The sequence below is a fragment of the Hyperolius riggenbachi genome, chromosome 9 (genome assembly GCF_040937935.1).
Source record: "Hyperolius riggenbachi isolate aHypRig1 chromosome 9, aHypRig1.pri, whole genome shotgun sequence".
NCBI lineage: Eukaryota > Metazoa > Chordata > Amphibia > Anura > Hyperoliidae > Hyperolius > Hyperolius riggenbachi.
In genome coordinates, this window is record NC_090654.1 from 229,788,622 (window position 1) to 229,806,100 (window position 17,479).

The following is a 17,479-nucleotide window of genomic DNA, read 5'->3' on the forward strand; positions in this document are numbered from 1 at the left end:
TATTCTTTTCCAGCTTACTGGTCACTTTCAAAGCATTGTTCTGTCCACTCTGCTTTCCACCATCAACCTCTAGACAACTCTAAAAATGGCAGATATCGAGTAAAACCATTTATTTCAAAGGTATTGAAAGGTAGTGCACTCATGCAGTTTTAAAAGCATATGTAAAAGGCCTTGCATTGGCCAGACGGACTTTCAGATCTCCCTCACTCACCACCTCGCAAGCTCCACCCAACGAGTTACATTCTCAGACTCATTGGGCTTTTGAGTAAGGAGATATTACATTAGTTTAATGTATTTAAATGGCATCCCATTGAAATTGCATTTTCGTACAAAATTTTAGGTCTCATTTTTTTAGCAGTTTGAAAATTGGCAACAGTGCTGCAATAAATAAAATGTATTGCATATGATGTGAGAATTGCATGTAATAAAAGTCAATGGAAATTCAGAAAATGTGCATTTGTATGCAAAAAACTGCACGCAAAGTAAAGGTTACATTAAATTTCAAGTAAATGAACTTCATTCGCATGTCTTAATCGCATGCAAAACGCACAAAACAGAGCAGAATTGAAAAAGCAAAAAAAAAAAAAAAAAAAAGTTAAAAAAATGGATCCGAAAATTGTGGGGATAATTATGAAGGCCGCCTTTCTGTAAAAAAACACAGCCACCTGCATTGGACACAAACAGAGTAAGCTCGGGCCCTGAAGGTGGGTTTCCAAGAGCCGACCACCCGTCTCAGAGATTGCTGCCGGCAATTGTGCAGTGCAATTACATTTCCAAATCCCTCTAGCTGTGCCATGCATGGCTATAGGGATTTGGATGCATTGTCCGATATTCTGAAGCAGTGCTTCAGTTTTTTCCCCACCCGTGAATTCAGAAGCAGCCTACTGATTTCAATAAGCTGCGATTCTGAATTAGTGTGAGAAAATCGCACAGAATCATCCCTAGTGGAAACAAGCCCTTACACGTCATGGCTAGATCTGGATTTAAAGAGGCGGTTATTCATAAATTATGGTCTCACAGTGTCTCCATACACGTACCTTTGCCCTGTATGACAGAGGCCTTCTGTGCCTCCTGGCCAACTCCCCCTGCATACAGTTTACATCTACTTCACCATATGAACAATTTGAAAGCACATACAGTAAGTGCTGTGGATACTGCTAGCTGCCCCTACTCTCTTCTCTGCTTACTGTCCCGGTTTCTTAGCATTATTACACATCTGTAATCTGTTAGCTGCATTTCAGTTGATCAGCCTTCTCTGTAATCATGTGCCTTGATCAGACTTGATGTAAAAATATGTAAATAAAGGGAAGATGCACAAGGAAGAGTCTGGAGAGCAAAAAGAGGGTCAGGGATGTTGCCAAACCATCAAACAGCACACTACGGTATGTTAATGGGAACCTTTAGCATGCATCACCCAACATTGTTTTTACGGACGTTTGCAGTCTTCATAGGACCTTAGCTCTACAGCAGTCAGCAGCACATTTATGTCGGACACTACTTGACAGTTCAGGGCCAAGGCTGTACAGAAACATCGATGGCCTCCAAATTAGTGACACGTTCTGTTGCTATGGAGGGGGGAGCAGTGTGGTGCATGATGGAGTAGCAAGGAGTGGGCGGGATGAGTAAGAGAACAATGCCCTCAATCAACACTCTGCTGAAATGATCAACCGGGCTGATTGCTTGCCAAGGCAACGAGAGCAGTCGGTGGCTGCTGTACACAGGCTAGATTCTCGGCAAAAATGGCCCCAACTGGCCGACAAAAGCCTAGTGTATGTACAAAGATTAAGTGTCATGACACACATTTAGGTAAAAAACAAAAATCAAGCAAGTATGTGACCAAGAAAGCGGATCACGAAAACCAGTTGTGAACCTGCAGAAAAACAGGTCTTTAGTTCTTAGAAATGTGCTCACTCTCTGCAACTTCTAAACTCTGTCAAAACCATGATTCAGCACATGCAGCCACAAGAAGATGGTACGTGTCATTTCCTGTGCTTGGTCAATGCAAGTCAGGTATCTAGAAGTGTAAAATGCTGGTCACAGTGTGAGACAACACAGCACAAAGCAACTTGTGTGAAAGATGAGGAAGGCTGGAAGAGGTAAATCTGTTTCTGCAGCACATTTTTCAATACATACTTTAGAAGGGAGGATAACTCACAAATCAACTAGTCCACATATTTAATGAGAACCTGCAGTGGTCTGAAGCACAAAAGAGGATGTCAAAATTCTGCCCAATTAGACATTTTGCCTCTCCAAGGTCATGTTAGAAGGTATCAGGAGTGAATGGGGAGCAGATGTGTTATTGCTTTCACACTTTCTCATACCGGTCATCGGAAGTTCAACATGGCACCTCATGGCAGACAACTGTCTGAGGATCTTAAAAAAGAAATAGCCACTTTGCATAAAGATGGCCTAAGATAAGAAGATTGCCCAGCACCCTAAAAACGGAAGGTGGAGGAGCGCAAGGTCTCAAACATCCACCAGCTTTGTGAGGTCATCATGAATGAGTAGAAGAGGATCCAATGGCAACCTGTGAAGCTCTAGTGAATGCCATGCCATTCTCAAGCGAGTTAGGGCAGTGCTGGAAAATAATGGTGAGTAGGGCTGAACGGTTTGGCGGTTTTAAACCGAGACCGCGGTTCCGGTTAAGACGATCTAGTGATCGTCAGAAGCCACGGTTTTCCCCACAGCCTGCCGCCCACTGTGCTGGTTCATGTGGTTCCACCTACCACCTCGCCGTCATACGGGAGAAAATCCAATGGATGGGAGAAGCTGGCTGCTGGGCTGTTCTGTACACTACAGCTCCACCTACTGCCGCTGTCAGAAGCTGTGTGCTGCGTGCTGCTCTGTATCCGCCCCCCTCATATACTGTCCACAGGCTCCGAGTCCGCTGCGCATTTTATTGTCCTTGTTCACTGCCTCAGCCGACATTGCGATACCCCAGCGACATCACAGAAGGCTCTGCCACCGCTGCCTTGATGCATGTATTATTGCATTGCTCTGTGCAATAATCGCATAGAACGCGCAGACTAGCTCCGCCCCCGCCCTCATAAAGTCCAGTCCATAGTGTTCAGCCCTTGCCAGAAATATCACAGACCCCGACCCCATCCCCTGGCCGTGCATGCAATAATTATATCACCCTGAAAGTATTACAATCACATGTATTAAAATACATGGTGGGGCCAGGCAGGGCAAGCTGTTATTACACCAAACTTTCATCAGCTGGGCCACTAGGATTAGAGCTTGTCAGTCAAGCTTCAGCCAGTCATTAAGCCTGAAACCAGCACATTAGGATTTATCAGGATCTTGTTACTGTACATTGTAAATTTAGTACTAAAGCTTGATTTAAAGAAAATCGTAAATTGAATCGAAATCGCAATTTCTTACAGAAATCGTGCAATTCAATCTTTTCCTAAAATCGTTCAGGCCTAATGGTGAGCACACAAAATATTGAAACTTTGAGCACAATTTTGAAGTTCTTCACTTAAGGGTGTACTCACTTTTGTTGCCAGTTTAGAGATTAATAGCCGTGTGTTGAGTTATTTTGATGGGTCAGCATATTTACAATGTAATACAAGCCGTACACTGACTACAAAACATTGTGTCATATCTTTAGTGCTGTCCAATGAAAATGTTAAACTTACCTGGGTCTACTAATTGGTCACCGCAGACGTCCTGTGCTCACGCAGCCATTCACCGATGCTCCGGTCCCCGCCTCCAGTTCACTTCCAGAATTTGCTACTTTAAAAACGACTGCATGGCCGCGTCCTCGCTCCCGCTAACATCACTAGGAGTGTACTGCGCAGGCCCAGTACTGACTGTGCCTGCGCAATACACTCCCGGTGACGTCAGTGGGAGCAAGGACTTGGCCGTGCAGGCACAGTGGATTTCAGACTTTAAAGTCACAATTTCCAGAAGTGAACCAGAGGCGGGGACCGGCGCATCAATGACTGGCTGCGTGGGCACAGGACATCTGCGGGGGACCGTTAGAAGCCCCAGGTAAGATCAACTCTTTTTTCCCACTACAGTAGTCCTTTAAATAAAAAATGTGAGATGTACTCACTTTTGTGAGATGCAGTATTCTGGGCAAATTCAAATTAGCAAGATGTGGGCGAATTCAAATTGGCAAGTTGTGCATTTGATTGGCCCAATTCCAAGCTGCATACAATTTCCATTAAGGGCTGGTGCACACCGAGCGGCTTTTTTGGGCGTTTTCAGATCCGCTTGCGGCTGCGGATCTGCTTGGTCAATGTATCTCAATGGGGTGGTGCACACCAGAGCGGGAGGCATTTTGCAGAAATGAAAAATGCCTGGGTGAGGCATTTTTTGGATTGTGGATGCATTTCTGTCTCAATGTTAAGTACAGGAAAAACGCAAACCACTCTGAAAAACGCCTGTTCAGAGCGGTTTTGCAGGCGTTTTTGTTACAGAAGCTGTTCAGTAACAACTTTACTGTAACAATATATGAAATCTACTATACTGAAATCCGCTGCAGCAATCCGCAAGACGCTAGCAAAACGCCATAGAAAAATAAGAAAAAGCGTTTCAAAATCTGCTAGCATTTTGCGGATCTGCTAGCGGTTTTTGGTGTGCACCGGGCCTAAAACTGCATGCAAGCCAAAATTTTAAGCCTCTCATTGGCCATCTATACTTACGATACACTTTCACTCAACCCATGTCCATCAACTTAAGCTGGCCACTAACGGTCCAATTTCTAGCGAAAAATCGTTCGAGCGATCAGAAATTCTGATCGGATTGGTTGTAAATGATCTCCATTGGTGGACACAATCGATTATGAACGATTGAAAAAAATGTCGCCCGAATGAATTTTCGGCGAACGGAAATTTGGATTTTCTTGGTGGTAGTGATAGATAGGAAGCAATGATTGGTTAGTTGATGGTGTAGTGAACGATTTTTCGTCCGATCAGAATTTCTGATCGCTCGAACGATTTTTCGCAAGAAATTGGACCGTTAGTGGCCAGCTTAACTCACATGTGCAACTACAGTCTGTACCACCGCTCCAATATTTATTATTCCTTCTCCTTGATATTACACATTATGAGGCCCTCAGCTTCAACCCCTTTTCTAACAACCAATAGGAGGAAGAAGGGGTGGAGTTTGGAAAACTCTTCTATTGTGCAAGTGGGAGCTGCCCTGTCATTCGCGAGCTCAGCAGTGGTTTGTAGGCAATATCAAATACAGTAGAGTTCCAGTTATCTGGCACCCAACTAACCAGAAGTGTCAATAAACCACCACAAATCCCCAGCAGCACTCACAGTGGTGACAAGGCAGTGCCACAAGACCCATTCCTGAACGATTTCATGCTGACATTGATCTGGAATCGGCCTGCGGTGTATGGGCAGCTGAGAGAACTCTCTCTGATCAGATTAGAGAAAGAGCATTCTCTTGATCGTATCTGCCCATCATCGCTAGATGTATGGCCACCTTAAGATCATCTTGAAAGCAGAACTATTTAGATATATATGACAATCAGCTAAATGCAAATCCAATACACATGTGCAAATGTCTTTAAAAAACCTTATCTGGGCAGTCTGAAATTATATCTCAACTGTCTACGTTTACTTACTGCATAGCTGTTCTTTATTTAACATATGTATTTTGGGGGAGCTTTTCAAACATGGCTCCCAACTGTTCTTTTTTGCAGGGATTGTCCCTCTTTGCAAGAAATGTCCCTCTGTCGTCCTCAATTGTCCCTCTTTCAGGACTCATGAACAGATTTACGTAAATATATACAGTGCAGACCAAAAGTTTGGACACACCTAATTCAAAGAGTTTTCTTTATTTTCATGACTATGAACATTGTAGATTCACACTGAAGGCATCCAAACTATGAATTAACATATGTTGAAGTATAGTACATAACCAAAAAGTGTGAAAATTGAAAATATGTAATTCTAGGTTCTTCAAAGTAGCCACCTTTTGCTTTGATTACTGCTTTGCACACTCTTGATGAGCTTCAAGAGGTAATCACCTCAAATGGTCTTCCCACAGTCTTGAAGGAGTTCCCAGAGAAGCTTAGCACTTGTTGGCCCCTTTGCCTTCACTTTGCGGTCCAGCTCACCCCAAACCATCTCAATTGGGTTCAGGTCTGATGACTGTGGAGGCCAGGTCATCTGACACAGCACCCCATCACTCTCCTTCCTGGTCAAATAGCCCTTACACATCCTGGAGGTGTGTTTGGGGTCATTGTCCTGTTGAAAAATAAATGATGGTACAACTAAATGCAAACCGGATGGAATAGCATGCCGCTGCAAGATGCTGTGGTAGCCATGCTGGTTCAGTATGCCTTCAATTTTGAATAAATGCCCAACAGTGTCACCAGCAAAGCACCCCACACCATCACACCTCCTTCTCCATGCTTCACGGTGGGAAAAAGGAATGTAGAGACCATCCGTTCACCTTTTCTGCGTCGCACAAGACACGGTGGTTGGAACCAAAAATCTCAAATTTGGACTCATCAGACCAAAGCACAGATTTCCACTGGTCTAATTTCCATTCCTTGTGTTATTTAGCCCAAACAAGTCTCTTCTGCTTGTTGTCTGTCCTTAGCAGTGGTTTCCTAGCAGATATTCTACCATGAAGGCCTGATTCACACAGTCTCCTCTTAACAGTTGTTCTAGAGATGTGTCTGCTGCTAGAACTCTGTGTGGCATTGACCTGGTCTCTAATCTGAGCTGCTTTTAACCTGCGATTTCTGAGGCTGGTGACTCGGATGAGCGTATCCTCCGCAGCAGAGGTGACTCTTGGTCTTCCTTTCCTGGGGCCGTCCGCATGTGAGCCAGTTTCTTTGTAACGTTAGATGGTTTTTGAGACTGCACTTGGGGACACTTTCAAAGTTTTCTCAATTTTTCGGACTGACTGACCTTCATTTCTTAACCTCCTTAGCGGTATGGACGAGCTCAGCTCGTCCATTACCGCCGGAGGGTGCCGCTCAGGCCCTGCTGGGCCGATTTTGATGAAATAAAAAGCAGCACACGCAGCCGGCACTTTGCCAGCCGTGAAAGAGGGTCCCCCCAGCCGCCCGAGCCCAGCGTAGCCGGAACAAACAGTACCGTCCAGCACTAAGGGCTGGATCGGAGGCGGCTGACGTCAGGACGTCGGCTGACGTCCATGACGTCACTCCGCTCGTCGCTATGGCGACGAGGTAAGCGAAACAAGGAAGGCCGCTCATTGCGGCCTTCCTTGTTAATTCTGATCGCCGGAGGCGATCAGAGTTACGCTTTCGGAGCGCCCTCTAGTGGGCTTTCATGCAGCCAACTGTCAGTTGGCTGCATGGAATAGTTTTTTTTTTATTTAAAAAAAACCCTCCCGCAGCCGCCCTGGCGATCTTAATAGAACGCCAGGGTGGTTAAAGTAATGATGGCCACTCGTTTTTCTTTACTTAGCTGCTTTTTTCTTGCCATAATACAAATTCTAACAGTCTATTCAGTAGGACTATCAGCTGTGTATCCACCTGACTTCTCCACAACGCAACTGATGGTCCCAACCCCATTTATAAGGCAAGAAATCCCACTTATTAAACCTGACAGGGCACACCTGTGCAGTGAAAACCATTTCAGGTGACTACCTCTTGAAGCTCATCAAGAGAATGCCAAGAGTGTGCAAAGCAGTAATCAGAAGTAAAAGGTGGCTACTTTGAAGAACCTAGAATATGACATTTTCAGTTATTTCACACTTTTTGGTTATGTACTATACTTCCACATGTGTTTATTCGTAGTTTGGATGCCTTCAGTGTGAATCTACAATGTTTATAGTCGCTTTGAATGAGAAGGTGTGTCCAAACTTTTGGTCTGTCTTTTTTTTTTCTACTGAAAAATGTGTTTAACTATAAACACTTTATTCCTATCCGATTTATTTCTTATTTTTAAATGTTAATATGAAGGTAAATGAACCAGGATAGAGAGAACCAGTGTGTTTTGAATTATGAAACTACATATTTTCTTATTCAGTCTTCATGATGTGATTCACTAGGTTTGTGGCAGGGGTGTGATTAGGGGCGAGGCAGAGGAATGGTTTATGTGTACCCGAGGCGGAGCAGATGGGACAGAGTCATGTTCCCTGGTCCATGACATGCTTCTGTACCCTATGCGCCACTCTAAGTCCAACCTCCCCCCTGCTGTCACCGCCGCCTCCCACCCACCAATATTGCTGACATGTAGCTTTTCAGCCACCTTAAGGCGAGGTGGCATCTCTTGCAAGAGAGGCACTCCTGCAAAACGCCCCTTCCCCAGATCTTATTGGGCAGCTTTGCCTCTTCCCACACTCGGTTCTGTGATGAGACACACAGAACAGAGCTTGCAGCGCCATGACCCCAGAGGTCACTGAAAATTAAAGTGCTTGATATCTGACCACAGGAGTGGCGGCAATTGGGGCTACCTGATCCGGCTAGCCCCCTGGGTCAGATAGCCCGTTTCCTTTTTGTGTTTTGCAAAAATGCCCACCTCAGGTTCTCGTTAAATGTCCCTTTTTCTTATGTCAAAAAGTTGGGAGGTATGTCATTTACACCTCACATGACTCCTGGCATTTAGTGGCACATCACAGCTTTAGCAGCACTCCATTGTACTCATTTATGTTAGTTCACACTACAAGCCTGGGCCTGGCCAGCTTTGCTAAACATCCTGCTGCAGGCATTTTGGTAGTGCTTACTAATGATCCGACTTCCATGGAAGTGAAATGAAAATGCTGGACTGTGTGAGTAAATTCAAACCACATACTACAAAGGAATTCCTGAGAGTTTGTTCTAAAAACACTCCTTATCTCAAAAATTAAGAGCACAATTCACATATGGCAGTTAACACATTCATACATAAAATATTACAATATATCAGTCTAATGTTTAGCCTTCTCAATCATGTTTCACCATGTCAAATATTTCTTGGTCGCCTGAGGCAATATAGACTGCTTTGGATCTCAGAGCTGCTGCTAATGAACTGTCCACAGGTGAGTGCAGGTTAAAGCGCACCTCAACTCAGAATTTCCTCTTTGCTCTATAAGATAAGAAAGAGCAAAATAGCTTTTAAAGGAAAAAAAAAATCTTTGTTATAGCTGATACAAAACCTGCAATAAATCTGCATTGCCAATTCCTGCTTTCATGAAAGCAGAGTTAACATCCTGTGTTTACAAAACTAGCTGCTCTGCCGAGACAGCCAGCTGACACAGCTGAGAGATCAAATTTCATGTGATTAGTCACAGATGAGGGGGGAATTAGAAAGGCTAAACTCTCGAAATACATACAGGGTGCATTTTTCTAGGTTTTCCTTGTGCCCTGTGCAAGAGTTCAGGTCCACTTTAAAAGATCCTCAGCCAATGGAAGCTCAGTACAGAAGCATGCAATACACACTGCAGCTCTACTCTCTACAAAGCTTTACAGTATAATTGAGAGTCCTGAAGTCTTTACTATCCTCTTTTGACAACACATTTATGGAGTAGAAAATAGCAAGGCTAGCATACTTCCTTTCCTTCTGTCAACATGTATTAAACTATAGTTGTGTATAGCAGCAAAGCATTCCAGGAGCAGCACATCCGCTTAAAAAACTTTGAACCTTTAATATGTTTCTTAATAAAAAACACACATTCCAATGGTACTCAACGGCTAAAAAATGACATTTCCAAAAATACAAACAAAAAAATACTTAGCAGGTCACTGCAGGTTTTGGAGGTGCGGAGGTGAAGTCGACGGCCGTTTCGCCCTGCAATTAGGGCTTTCTCGAGACCGAACACCCCATTAGCGCAGAGAGCAAAGCTATATAGTGTGCAGAGGCACCCCACCCACGCTGCTGGGAGCGGCTGTGACGCCAAGCCCCCATTCAAACCAACCAATGCCGAGCGCCTTAATTGTACAGGTGAGTGGAACCACCTGTTTGTCACAGCGCTCGGCATTGGTTGGTTTGAATGGGGGCTTGGCGTCACAGCCGCTCCCAGCAGCGTGGGTGGGGTGCCTCTGCACACTATATAGCTTTGCTCTCTGCGCTAATGGGGTGTTCGGTCTCGAGAAAGCCCTAATTGCAGGGTGAAACGGCCGTCGACTTCACCTCCGCACCTCCAAAACCTGCAGTGACCTGCTAAGTATTTTTTTGTTTGTATTTTTGGAAATGTCATTTTTTAGCCGTTGAGTACCATTGGAATGTGTGTTTTTTATTAAGAAACATATTAAAGGTTCAAAGTTTTTTAAGCGGATGTGCTGCTCCTGGAATGCTTTGCTGCTATACACAACTATATGATATTCCCTTATTGATTCTGGATGTTGCACCATCATATCTGTCTATGGTACACGGCTGGCCTTTAATGAGTGCACTCGCCACACCATTTCTTCTTTGCTACAACATGTATTAAACTGGAGGACAGAGAAGAAAACCATTTCCCTCAGCTTCTAGATGTTCACTTTCATTACATAATCTGCACAAGAAAACGACAGCTGGAAACTAATGGTTTACTTTGACCTCACTTTTCTTCCAGTTGGAAAGCACAGATTTCAGGGCAAAAGTGAATTGTGCCTATTAGGCGGTTTACAAGCTAACCACACAATGCTATGTCACATGTTGATTCAGGACACTGATAACTATGCTATGTGAAACTTGAATTTAATTGAATGCGATTCTGACTACACAAAGTCTTTGGAAACACCAGATCAGAGAAACAGAACGATTATCCACCATTGCCGTAGACATCCACTCTAGTTAAGGTGCCCATATGTTACCCGATTTGCATTGATACAAGGCTGTTTCGATCATAGTGTTTGAATCTGACAGAGATTGAAGCAGCAAAATTGATCTAAAGAAATCGACCCAGCATACTGGACAGATATTGTTCAAAATAGTTCAGCCAAACGCATGGTAGTAGCGGGCGTCAGACCTCCAGCCAGTCTCCCCCAATGAAAAAATATGTTAAAGAAAACTTGTCACAAAAGATACATAAAGGCTGTCAATACAGATCTCACTCTAAAATTGGTAGTTTCCAGGCAGTAAATCTGACTACTCATGCTTTATAGTTTTTGAATTCACTCACCAACAAAAGTTATGTACAGTAGATTCCTAAAGCACACCTAAAGTGACATGTGACATAATGAAATAAACATAGGTACATGTAGTACTAGCCTTATCAAAAAAAATTCTAAAGTGTCCTTCTGTTTTTTAGTACAGAAAGTGTTAGGGCCCTTTTCCACTAGCGAAATGATGCAAATGTGGCTACCTCGCTGCATCTCATCACTTCCGCTTGCATTCGCATCTCTTCCGCATGTCTGCATGCTGCAGATTCTCAGATCACTCCTCACCGCTCCACATAACCATCACGCAATGGAAACTGTTCCATTGCCGTTCATTGGTTACAGTTTGGTAGCCGCATCACACAGCGTGTAGTGGAAACGGGGTCTTACAATGCTAGAGATTATTTATCCAAATCAGCTGTCAAACAGTTTGTGGAATGCAATCGTTTCCTGAGGTTACTAGCAGCACTGGATCTCCAAGTAAATGTACAAAGCTGTTCTTCCATGACATCACTATCTACATGCCTAACTGACTTTCTGGCAGCACACTGGACATGGTCTATTTAGCTTAGAAGTCCAGAAGCCCTTTTAACAATGGGCGTTAGGGAACATGCCATCCACAGTCACTCAGGCAAATTATTACATGGGATTGCTAAACTCAGGCGCAGAGGCATTGCATTTACTGTTATTGCACTACTCTGCCTTTGTGTTTCCAATGAGCATTATTGAAGTTTGATTTTGCTGAGATTATACACAAGAGACTTTTCCTGTCACCTCCTGCAGTGTAATCTTAGCAAACAAAATTGAGTGAAGATTCACTTAAAGGGAAGTATCCAGAGTGAAAAAAGGCTTCCTCCAGCCCCTGGGAAGGCTAGGAGTCCCTCGTCACAGCTCCTGTGACCCAGGATCCCCTCCGTTGCAGATACTGCGCCTGCGCGAGAGCATCTTGCGTTCATATGGCCTCGAGTGTTCTGCACTGGCACAATAGTTCTGCGCCTGCGCAGAACGCTCCAGGCCACTTGAATGTGATTCATAATTGGGGGAAAATGTAACATGTGTGTGGTACATTGGCCAGATTTTTGTAGTCAGAAAAATTGATTGTAATTCTTGAAATAAAAAGATATTTTTTAAAAAATGGTATGGTGTGTGGCCACCTATACGGTCACCAGTACTACATTTAACAATGGAGCAATAAGTGATCCTATTGTGAGCAACTGCATAAGGAATGATGATGCAAGAGCTGTTGTAACAGGAACACATACCATGCAGAAAGAGAATGCAGAGAAATGTGTGACCATCTCCAGGGCAGCCACAGAACGCTGTGAATATATAATTGTCATGTCCGATGAAAAGAATCCCAATCTGAACTAAACAGTACTCAACTTGATCTCATCTTGGGCTAGTTCCGCTCTACATCTTATTTTCAAAATGTTTTAAAATATTATTGTTTTGGTCCTGCACACTGCTATCTTCACATGCAGGACTGAGATGTAAAATGTCTTGTATCTGTGCCATGAAGGCTGCAATTATGCTTTTATCAAATCCTGAAAAAGGCAAAACCTGCATCGCACATCCTTATTAAATTTCTGACTAATGATGTGTATACACTGGGGGAAACAAGCGCTGTACAGATGGATTGCATGCTGTGGCAGCTTCAGGTGGACAGAGTAAGGCCTCTTGCATACTACATGCAAGTCCGATTTTTAATACGATCCGATTTATAATTCCAATTACAAAAAAAAGTAGCAGCGGTACTTTCAATCAAAAATCGGATCTTATAAAAAAAAAACACACACAAAAAAAAAAAACAGAATCACATGTAGTGTGCAAGAGGCCTAAGGCCTGATTCATATTAGTGCTAAAAACCGGTCCGTTCCAGGATTGGAAGGGAATGGATGCAAATGGATCCAATGTTATCTTATGGATCCGTTCACATCCGCCCGTTTGAACGGATCCTTTCCGCATGATCCACTGACGGGACCGCAAGTTTCCTCCTGCAGCAATTTTTCCAGACCGATGAGCCCAGCGAACCGGTAACAGAAGCTGAAGTGCTGCATTGGGGGCAATGAGAAAACGGAACGCTTCTTCACACCAGTGAAGAAATGGACCATTCGAAGGGGCAAAATCTACTTTGGGAATAGTGTTCAGGGGGGGGGGGGGGGGGGGGGGGGAGGAGGGGGGGATGGAATGGAATGGAAGCAGCTGAATGGCAATGGAGTGAAAACTGATCCGATCGACCGGTAATCAGACCCTTTTTCATGGATCTGTTGGCCATTAAATTGCAAGTGTGAACTGGGCCTTGGGCAGGGAACAATGCATTTGGGGGTTGCTGTTTAACCACCTTGGCGGTAATGACAAACTCAGATCGTCCACTACCGCCACGGTGGATTGCTCAGCCCCTGGAGGGTCTTTTTCCACCAAATTTTCGGAGGGGGTGTAGCTAGCTACATCACCCCTCCAATCGCTGCTGTCCTGCTCTGATCCCCCAGATCGCGCAGTTTTATACAGCCCGCGCCGGCGCAGCCTCTTCATAGCCTCCAGGGGTCGCTATGGCAGCAATCGGAACTGCGCATGACGTCGAACGTCATGCCCGATCGTCGCCATAGCAACGCCTGAAGCTATGGCGGAAGTCTCGGCCATCGTGGGATCGCGGCCAGGTAAATATCGCCTGCGGCAAATGGGGGTGGGGTAACAGTCCCGTGGGACTTGGGGGGAAAGTGTAGCTAGTCTAATGCTAGCTACACTAAGTTAAACATTACAACAACAACAAAAAAAAACACCCGCGGCCGGATGGCCGCAATAAATAGAACGACAGGGTGGTTAAAGATCTGATGTGCCAGATCTTTACACAAGCTAAGGGGACATGGATTCTTGGTCAAGATGGCCACCTGGGCCGAGTTCCATCAAGTTTGTGCATGTAGCTTATAGGGAATGCCCAAGCTGCCCCACAAAAATGACACCTACTTACCCAGGGCTTCCTTTAGCCCCTAGGAGCTGCTATGTCCCTCACTGCAGCTCTGCTCTCAGCCACTGGCTCCCGCTCCACAATGGTGCAGAGAGTGTACTGCACAGGAACAGTAGCTTTGCGCCTGTGCAGTACACACCACACCATGTGCGAGTGATTGACAGCAGCGCTCGCGCAGGTGCAGTAGAGGTGAGGTCGGCCTCTGCACAGTAGAGAGGACTGGGAGCCAGCGGCTGAGTGTGGAGCTGCGGTGAGGGACATAGAGGCTGCTAGGGGCTGGAGAACGCCCCGGGTAAGTAGGTGTCATTTTTTTGGGCAGCTCACATGGGCAACTGCCAGGCATCCCAGTCAAATGCTTTTCTACAAGTGCACAGAAAAGCATTTGACGGTTTTCTATGGTGATCCATAGATGCCGCAGTAAGAGACCCCGGAAGCTGTGTGTTGCATGTCAGCTGAAAAGACGGGAAAAATCAGGATCTGAATGTGCCGTTTGCACAAATGACTGTAAAACAATAGAATAAGGGCTGCCATTCACCTGAATGGGCAGCGCTTAGCCGAAAAGCACAGTGGCTGGCGTAAAACTAGCTGCAATCGCCCATGTGAACCAGCCCTTTGTTTTTCAGAGGTAACATAGTGCAATAGCAGCTGCTGCTGACTGAGGAAAAAACTGAAAATGTTGGAAGAGAGAATATATGAAATAGAGGACATCACAGAGATAAATGAAAAGGGTGTGTATATTTGTACAGTGTTTATATAGATATTTCTATGGATATAAACATCAAATCAGAATATATAAAAATATAAATACCTTTTAATTAAAAAGGACATTCAGATTTCAGGTACAATTTTGGTCTAAAATTACGCCACCATTGCCAATCTGCAAAAAGAAAAGAAAAAGAAAAAAAAAAAGGAATGAAGATTGATTTAGAAAAAAGTTATTTTAGAAATTGCCTGAAACCATGCTTGTATTGTACATGTATCCTGAAGCCCTATACACAGCCTTATCAGGCCTCCTCTGGCAAGAATCTGGAGTGTGTTCGACGGCCCCGATTTCCCCCTCGCTACACTTCATACGCAAGCAGAGCCCACTGCGTACACGCAAGCAGAGCCCACTGCGCATACGCAAGCAGAGCCCACTGCGCATACGCAAGCAGAGCCCACTGCGCATACGCAAGCAGAGCCCACTGCGCATACGCAAGCAGAGCCCACTGCGCATACGCAAGCAGAGCACACTGCGCATACACAGAGCACACTGCGCATACACAGAGCCCACTGCGCATACACAGAGCCCACTGCGCATACACAAGCAGAGCCCACTGCGCATACACAAGCAGAGCCCACTGCGCATACACAAGCAGAGCCCACTGCGCATACACAAGCAGAGCCCACTGCGCATACACAAGCAGAGCCCACTGCGCATACACAAGCAGAGCCCACTGCGCATACACAAGCAGAGCACACTGCGCATACACAAGCAGAGCACACTGCGCATACACAAGCAGAGCACACTGCGCATACACAAGCAGAGCACACTGCGCATACACAAGCAGAGCACACTGCGCATACACAGAGCACACTGCGCATACACAGAGTACACTGCGCATACACAGAGTACACTGCGCATACACAAGCAGAGCACACTGCGCATACACAGAGCCCACTGCGCATACACAAGCAGAGCACACTGCGCATACACAAGCAGAGCACACTGCGCATACACAGAGCCCACTGCGCATACACAAGCAGAGCACACTGCGCATACACAAGCAGAGCACACTGCGCATACACAAGCAGAGCCACTGCGCATACACAAGCAGAGCCACTGCGCATACACAAGCAGAGCCACTGCGCATACACAAGCAGAGCCACTGCGCATACACAAGCAGAGCCACTGTGCATACACAAGCAGAGCCACTGCGCATACACAAGCAGAGCCACTGTGCATACACAAGCAGAGCCACTGCGCATACACAAGCAGAGTCACGCACCACTCTTGATCATGCTCCTGTGGCCAGCAGTGTTTTGTGCAGTTTGTCTCCGTGAACTGCACAGGTGCAGAGTGCAACCGGCAACAGAAACAATCAAAAGAGGCAGAAGTGCCACGCATACACAGTAGCAGTAACCACAGCAGTTGTCGGGGATCTCATGGCAGAAACCCCAGCATGTCGGTACTACAGCGAGGGACCTAACAGAATGCTAGGGGCTGGAAGAAGCCCTTAGTAAGTAAAGCAGCTGCAGTATAGTATATGAATTGTTGTGCTGTGGTGAAGATAGCTGTGCAACTTTTAAAATTTCACCATAGAGAAACAGAGTTCTGTTACTTATTGTGGGCAACCGATGTGTCGGCAGTACCCATTCACCTCCACACGTGCTCAGTATTAGGACTAAGTGCTTTCTCAGTGTCAATGAAGATTAAGGGCTAGTTTGTAGTGCTCAGATGTGTTGCAGAATAATTCTGCATGTCAACTCGCTGCCCATACAATCCTATAGGCAAGTTCACAGTACTGATCGCGTTATTCTAACTCGCTGCCTGCAGGCTCTGTATTAAAGTCTATGTCCAGTCTCTGTTGCAGTTCACACTTGTAACGTGTGACTTAAAGAGGAACTCCAGTGAAAATAAATTAAAAAAAGTGCTTAATTTTTACAATAATTATGTATAAATGATTTAGTTAGTGTTTGCTCATTGTAAAATCTTTCCTTTCCCTGATTTACATTCAGACATTTATCACATTGTGACATTTTAACTGCTGACAGGTGGATGTCAGTGGAAGGAGATCCTGCTTGCTCTTATGGCAGTTGGAAACCGCTGTAAACAGCTATTTCCCGCAATACAATGAGGTTCAGACAGGAAACTGTCAGGACGGTCCTGACATTTTCCTGTGGGCGGAGTTTTACCACAATATTAGCCATACAGAGCCCCCTGATGATCCGTTTGTGAAAAGGAAAAGATTTCTCATGGGAAATGGGGTATCAGCTACTGATTGGGATGAAGTTCAATTCTTGGTCACGGTTTCTCTTTAGGCAACTACTGAGAACCCAGCCTAAAAAGTACAAAAAATAGCCACAGTGGCCTCAATTTACGGAGCATTATCAAACGTTTATCAAACACTTTATCAAACGTTTGATAATTTACCTCATGGGTAAAATCTCATTTTAAATTCACTAAGGTGTTATATATTTATCGAATGTTTTACCGATAAACCGTTCAACAAATATATAACACCTTAGTGAATTCAAAATGAGATTTTACCCATGAGGTAAATTATCAAACGTTTGATAAAGTGTTTGATAAACGTTTGATAATGCTCCGTAAATTGAGGCCAGTGGCACAATGGATGCAGATTTTCATAGGGTGATAACACACACAATATTAATTTTAAGAGGATATTAAAAGTTATGCTTTATCCAACTAAATAAAACAGTAGTTGTACAGAGAATAGAGTGAACAAAGTACAGTTAAAGTCTAATCAGCCAGAATCTAAAAAATTGCACTAGAACCACTAAACAAGAAAAAC

The 17,479-nt window shown here is 44.7% G+C and overlaps 1 protein-coding gene across 4 annotated transcripts in view; it reads right to left on the bottom strand.

Annotated features, from left to right (window-relative positions):
- The window catches only part of NUMB (NUMB endocytic adaptor protein), a 173,177-nt gene that overhangs the window by 82,876 nt on the left and 72,822 nt on the right, over positions 1–17,479 (bottom strand). For 3 of the 4 annotated variants that reach the window (XM_068254124.1, XM_068254127.1, XM_068254125.1), the window contains exon 2: positions 14,773–14,841. The exons of the other annotated variant lie outside the window; for it this stretch is intronic. The gene's annotated coding sequence lies outside the window, so the exon portion shown is untranslated. The remainder of the gene's footprint in view (positions 1–14,772; positions 14,842–17,479) is intronic. 4 annotated transcript variants of the gene reach the window in all.